General features: G+C 51.3%; 1 pseudogene; it reads right to left on the bottom strand.

Moving 5' to 3' along the window:
• Positions 1–3,207: 3,207 nt before the first annotated feature.
• LOC109278439 (small nuclear ribonucleoprotein G-like) lies at positions 3,208–4,588 on the bottom strand (annotated as a pseudogene).
• Positions 4,589–6,391: the final 1,803 nt, after the last annotated feature.

Below are 6,391 nucleotides of genomic sequence, written 5' to 3'. Positions count from 1 at the left end.
TGGCAGGTTTTTCAGGTTGTCCTTTAACACTTAGAGTCCCTCATCTGGTCTCCTCTTTCTGTCCCCATTAAACAAGTGTATCTTACCCAATCTATATGCAGTTTAAAAAATCTTCCTGCCAGAGAGATACGGGACCATTCAAACTTGGCAGAGACCATGGAGGACCTGCACTGACGTCTCCCCATTCAGCTCGGAGCGTGGCTTCCTGCCACACAGCCCTCCCCACACCAGAACAGGTTTTTCCAGTTCTGCGACACTTCCTCCCAGCCCTCTTCCAGCCAGTCCCAGGCTCTGGAGCTGCTTCCCGGGCATGAATGCAGGGGGTCTGGCCAGCAAGAGGACTTCCCATGAGCTGATCGGTAGCTTGTGGACTCAGTGGCTCTGCCTAGGGCTGTGCGGCCAGGGGACTCCCGACCTCCACCCAACACGAGCAGGTGAGGATCACCCCCACTACTGTCTGTTCGGGGGAGTGCACAAAATTGCACTCGGCTCCGGCCCCTGCGCCCTGGGAAACATCCGGCAGAACCCTTCCCAGTTCAGACAACCAAAGAAGAATCGTATGGCAGAAGACCAGCCTCCCACCTCTTGCTCACCCATTACCCTTAGTATAGTGCCAAGGAAAGTATGAAATATGACAGCTTCTTTTTTTGAGAGAGAAACAGGGAGAGAGAATCCCAACCAGGCTCCATGCTGTCAGCGCAGAGCCCCTGATGCAGAGCTCCGACTCACAAACCACGAGATCACGACCTGAGCCCATATCAGGAATCAGATGCGCAACCCACTGAGATGGACTTTTTTTTTTTTTTAATTTTTTTTTTTAACATTTATTTTATTTTTGAGACAGAGAGAGACAGAGCATGAATGGGGGAGGGTCAGAGAGAGGGAGACACAGAATCTGAAACAGGCTCCAGGCTCTGGGCTGTCAGCACAGAGCCCGACGTGGGGCTTGAACTCACGGACCGCGAGATCATGACCTGAGCCGAAGTTGGCCGCTTAACCGACTGAGCCACCCAGGCGCCCCTGAGATGGCCTTTTTATTTAGCCCGTGCCCTTTAATTAAACTCCTTTTTGCCACTTTTTGTTTGTTTTACCACCTTTCCAGCCAGTCAAGAAAGATTACGTATTTCGAGAGGTGGGGAAAAAAATCCCGTCAGAATAGTCACACAGAATGGAGACAGCAGTCAAGTAGCGGGTTGTTTGTTTGGTCCACGGCAATGCCAACGATGTTTGAAACACATGGATCTCATCTATGTGTTTGAGATGGGTGCCAAGAGAGGACATGCCTGTGCTGACAAGGTCCCATCAGCATGGCAGTGTGCATCCTGGGTAACCTTCCACTGCACTCGGTTCAGACTTCAAAGGTCTGGTCCCTGGGAGTTGCAAGTTTGCCCTCATAGTCTCTGGGGGGATCTAGTGTCACTTGCAGCCAGCCCATATGGGCTCTCTTTGCTACAACAGTCCCAGCATACTTATAGAACCCACATTTTCCTGTCCACAGCAATGGTAGCCCCTACCTGCAGACATAGCCAGGGAAGGGGTGACGGGATCTGCAAGAGGGTGAGCAATTTCAACCCATTCGTTCAATTGCTCATCCATTCAGCAAATATTTAATGAAATGTTGACAGACATCTGTTCTACCCTGAGCCTCTGGGCTGAGTTTAGCGGGAAACTCTCATCTCTTTGGAATCACGGCCTGAAACACATGCCAGCAGTCAGGCTCTGGGAAGGCTGAGTGTTTGGTGGGGACCATGGGACCTAGACCAGCCTTGGGCTCAGGAAAACCTCCATGAGGATAGGACAGCTGAGCTGAACTTGGAAGGATGAAGTGGGGATTGGGGGGTCATGAAAATTCTAGCGAGAGCAAAGACCAGACACCAAAGCTCCAGGGAACACAGTGTCTCCAGGGGCTGGTGGAAATCTGGGTGGCTTGACATGGAAAAGGCATGTGGCCAGTCAGGAGACAAGGCCAGACCTGCTGAGTCTGACTTCAGCTGGCACTTACCGGCACAGCTGGCACTTACCGGCACAGCTGCCCCAGGCATTAAGATCTGAATATTTCTATGGCCTCCCTGCCACCCAATTCTGGCCCTCTCCCCAGGGACCCCTGGGCCTCCTTGAATCCAGCAAGTAAGGGGGTGCGTGGCCAAGGGGGATCCTCCGGAACAGTGAGGTCCCTTCTGGCTGGTCCTGCCCACATCTTACCTGCTCTGGTCCCTCCTGCTCTCTTGGGTACAAGTGTGGCTGATCCCAAGTGTCCTGCACTCCTTGGACTGGCCCCAAATCTCTCCAGGGTCAGTGACCTCATGCCTCTTAGCGGAAGCTGCTGTTCTCACCCAGGCTCCTCACGCAGAAGGGGGACACGCAGGATGCTCTGTGCTCAGCTGCACAGATCCAAGCAGCTTCCCTTGGTCACTTTCCCTGGGCACCTGTTGGGTCGCAGTACTTTCTCCTGACCTTCAGTCTCTCCATTGTTGGGTATTCCCAGCTCCTCTACTTCTCCTGGGCTAAGATCTCCTTCCCCATCTATCACATCCTTCCCAGACCTCACACTCTCTGGGCAAAGGACAGGAGGCAGGGGCAGGTCTCAGCCTGGCACCATGTCCTGGGCTTCCCCAGATGGCCCATCCCTTCCAGAAGGGACACGCTGGACACAACCTGCCCCGTCAGCATCTCTGCACACATCTGCCCACCAGGAGACACAGCCAGGCTGTAGCTGTGTTGTCACCCAGCTCTCCAGACCCAACCGTCATTTTCATTGCATTTCCAGCAATGCCTCCTTGACTGCAGAGCTTCCTAGTCTTTCTTTTACTCAGTAGGTATGTTCTGAACATCTGCTGAGTGCCAGGAAATCCCCACACTGTCCCCCTTGGGGCACAGTGGCGGGTAGGACAGGCAAGTCCCTGCTTTCATGGGACTGTTGCAACGAGGGAGATGGGCACTAACCAAGGACGCTCATCAGAGCTGTGCCCCCAGGGGACAGTGAAGGGGATGGGACCAGACTGGTCTGGGTGGTCTCTCTCAGGAGATGGCATGGTGGAACAGTCTTGCAGGTCAGGGAACACAGAAGGCCAAGGTTGGGAACAGAGTGTGTGTGGTGAACGGGGGTTTTGGAGGAGGTGAGTGGGCAGATCTGAGTGGAGATTCCGTGTAGAGATGGGTCTGTCTTGAGAATAGGAGAAGTACCTCAAGCAGAACACTGATGCTACCTTATCTGTAGAAGACAACTCCATTGGTGTTCAAGTGCCAAGAGAAGCAAGGAGGCCAGTTGGCATTGAGGTTCTCCAGGAGCCTGCATAGCTCCCCAGGTCCTGCAAGAAGGAACAAGCAAAGCAGAGTCCTAGGTGGTTGGCCCTGGAAGCCACAGCCCTGAGTGCTGGACAATAGCTGAGGAGTCATTCGTTCTGAGAGCCCCCTGCCATGTCCTGCTTCCTCCTTTCTCTCTTCCCTCTTCTAACCTCCAGGACCTCAGAACATTCTGGCTTCTTCATGTTCCCCTTGCTCATCCCAGCCCTCCTGGTGGGTGGGAAGACGTTTACACGGTAGGGCCATGTGGACCTCAGAAGTCTGCTCTCCACAGAGGGACAACTGCCCAGAGAGACCCCATGATTTGTCTACCCTCAGAACACCAGTTTGTTTCAAAATCCCCAATAAGACCCTTCCTGGGTTAAAATGATCATGACACAGGTATGACCTGCTGTTAGAAAGTCTGAAGGTACTTTGTTCTTTTTATGGAAGGATTTTCCAGAGTGTTCTCTATGAAAAAAGTTGCTTCCAAAGCTTTCAAAAGGGAATTTGATTGATGTTCAAAAAGCCGCTTGACCCACAGACATTCAAGTGTCTCTTGGATGTGGGTACCATTCTAGCCCTGGAGAGAACACAGCAAAGCTCTGCACTCCAGAGTGACCTTCAGGCAAATAACAAGCCAATGGGTCATTTTAGCTGGTGATAAAAAGGAAAAAAATAGGACAATGTGGTGGTGAGGACCTGTGTAGGGCTGGGGGTCCAAAGAAGTGACACAGACAGGAGGGAGGCAGCCTTGGGAAGGTCTGGGGGGAGAATGCTTCACGTGGAAGAGACAAAGTGTGGAGGCTTCACATAGTTAAGGGCCATAAGGAAGAGGAGCTTAGACTGTAATAAGAGCATAGAGTAGGGGTAGGGCATGTCATGAGTCTTATGGCCACAGTATGAGTTGGGATTGTGAGTGTGTGTGTGTGTGTGTGTGTGTGTTTTACTATTACAAAAGTTTATTTAAAAAAAAAAGTTCAGTATGAAAATACATAACCTGATTTTTATATTGTAGTAAAACAGGTGCTATGGAGAGGGGACATATGGAAGCAGTTGGTTTCTTCCAGTGAACACACCCATTGTTGATACTTGTTCCAAGGCTTCTAACATGATGATACTGTTTTCTCAAATTATCACCATTCCAGTATTGTTCTGTTGCCCACTAGTTGCCATCTCCACATATCCGTCTATCACAAGATTCGTGAAGGGATTGAGCCCCCTTGGACATGTCTTCACCATTTAAGTTCACTGATAATTTCTTGTCCATAATTTTTTTCAATTCTGGAGGATGGGCTTTGCTCATGGTATCTATTCAGCGAACTTAAAGATGCCCCCTGGAGGTTTTTAAGCAAGAAATGGTGTGAACTGATTTACAGTTTGGACATTCCGACTGTGCTATGTAGAAGGTGAGCCTGGGAAGAGAGCTTGATACAGAAAGTTACCACAGGATTTGGATTAAACTGGTTGCCAATGGATTTCTTTGACCCTTTGTATAAAAGAAGAGAGTGGTCCACTACACCCCCCCATCCCCGTGTGACACTGTCTCTGGACAAGGCCAGGAGGCACGCTGGGGGAAATGGGAAGGAAGCCAGGAACCTGGCTGGAGGGCTGGCTCCTGAGTGAGCAGAACCCACATTCCAAGCCTCAGCCCCTGGGATGGGAGCACGGAAACCCCAGAGAGGGAAGGAGCCATCAGACTGAGTGTGTGGGGTATCCAACCCTTCCAGTGTGTCATCTCAGCAAATCCTGACAAGTACCTTGAGATGGGCTTATGTATCTGTTATTTAGTGCCATATAACACATGATCCCCCCAAATATACTGGCTTAAAACAGCAAGCGTTTCTTATTGTCCCGGTTTCCATGGGTCAGGAATTCAGGAGCAGCATAACCAGGAGATTATCCTTAAAGGTTTCTCATGAGGTTGGGGTTGTGTGGGGCTGGAGGATCCATTCCAAGATGGCGCCCTCACACAGCTGTTGGCTGGAGGCCTCGGTTCTTCACAGGCGGGCCTCTCTTCATGATGTGGCAGCTGGCTTCTTCAGAGCAGGTGGTCCAAGGACAAGAGAAGGGACAGGCAGGAAACCACAATGCCCCTTACGACCAAGTCTCTGAGGTCGCACACTGTCACTTCTGTTTATTCTGTTAGTTGCGAGCAAGTCACTAAGTCTGGCCCATGCTCAAGAAGGGGGGGCGGGTACTGGGCCCCACCTCCTGAAGGGAGGGGTATTAGAATTTCTGGATTCTTGGGGCGCCTGGGTGGCGCAGTCGGTTAAGCGTCCGACTTCAGCCAGGTCACGATCTCGTGGTCCGTGAGTTCGAGCCCCGCGTCAGGCTCTGGGCTGATGGCTCGGAGCCTGGAGCCTGTTTCCGATTCTGTGTCTCCCTCTCTCTCTGCCCCTCCCCCGTTCATGCTCTGTCTCTCTCTGTCCCAAAAATAAATAAAAAACATTGAAAAAAAAAAAATTAAAAAAAAAAAAAAAAAAAACCTTTAAAAAAAAAAAAAAAAAAAAAAAGAATTTCTGGATTCTTTTTTTGGAATCACCCATCCCAGGTTGAGAGTCTTTAATTAATCTCCCCGAGGCATACTACAAGGAAGTGGCAGAAGTGAGACTAGAACCCCGGGTCTCCAGAGCCTGAGTCCTTCCTTTGGTGCCAGGCCGCTGAAGGAGGTGGTCAAAGCCCAGCCAGCTGCCACACTAGTGGAGACCACAGGCCTAATCACGGTCCCCGAGAAGACATCCATGTCAGTGAGGATGCTCTGATAGTTGGGCCGCAGTGGCTTCTCCAGGCCTCGTGTGCTCTCTCTGGGCATGGCGGCTGCTCTAACCGTCAGGGCCGTGCCTGTGTCCTGTTTTATAGGGTCGACAGGCTCCATTTGTTTGTATTTACAGCACACATATCCCTCTGTCTCCCCCAGCTCTCTGTGAACCACACGTGATTCTCCTGGCTGCCAGGCCGTCCACGCAGCTGCCTGTCACAGGGTCCACTGCTGGGCCTGGCTCCTCCCTTCCTCAGGTGAGTTATCTTCCAGAACTTCCTTGGCCTCTACAGCTAGCTTCTGGTGTGTCTGGACCCCTCAGCCTAAACTTAGGTTTCCAGAAATGTG

This window comes from Panthera pardus, unplaced genomic scaffold (genome assembly GCF_024362965.1).
Source record: "Panthera pardus isolate Hobbes unplaced genomic scaffold, ASM2436296v1 HiC_scaffold_4, whole genome shotgun sequence".
In the NCBI taxonomy this organism is placed as follows: Eukaryota; Metazoa; Chordata; class Mammalia; order Carnivora; family Felidae; genus Panthera; species Panthera pardus.
The sequence above is the reverse complement of the archived record's forward strand: the minus strand, read 5'-3'. Positions and strand labels throughout refer to the sequence as shown.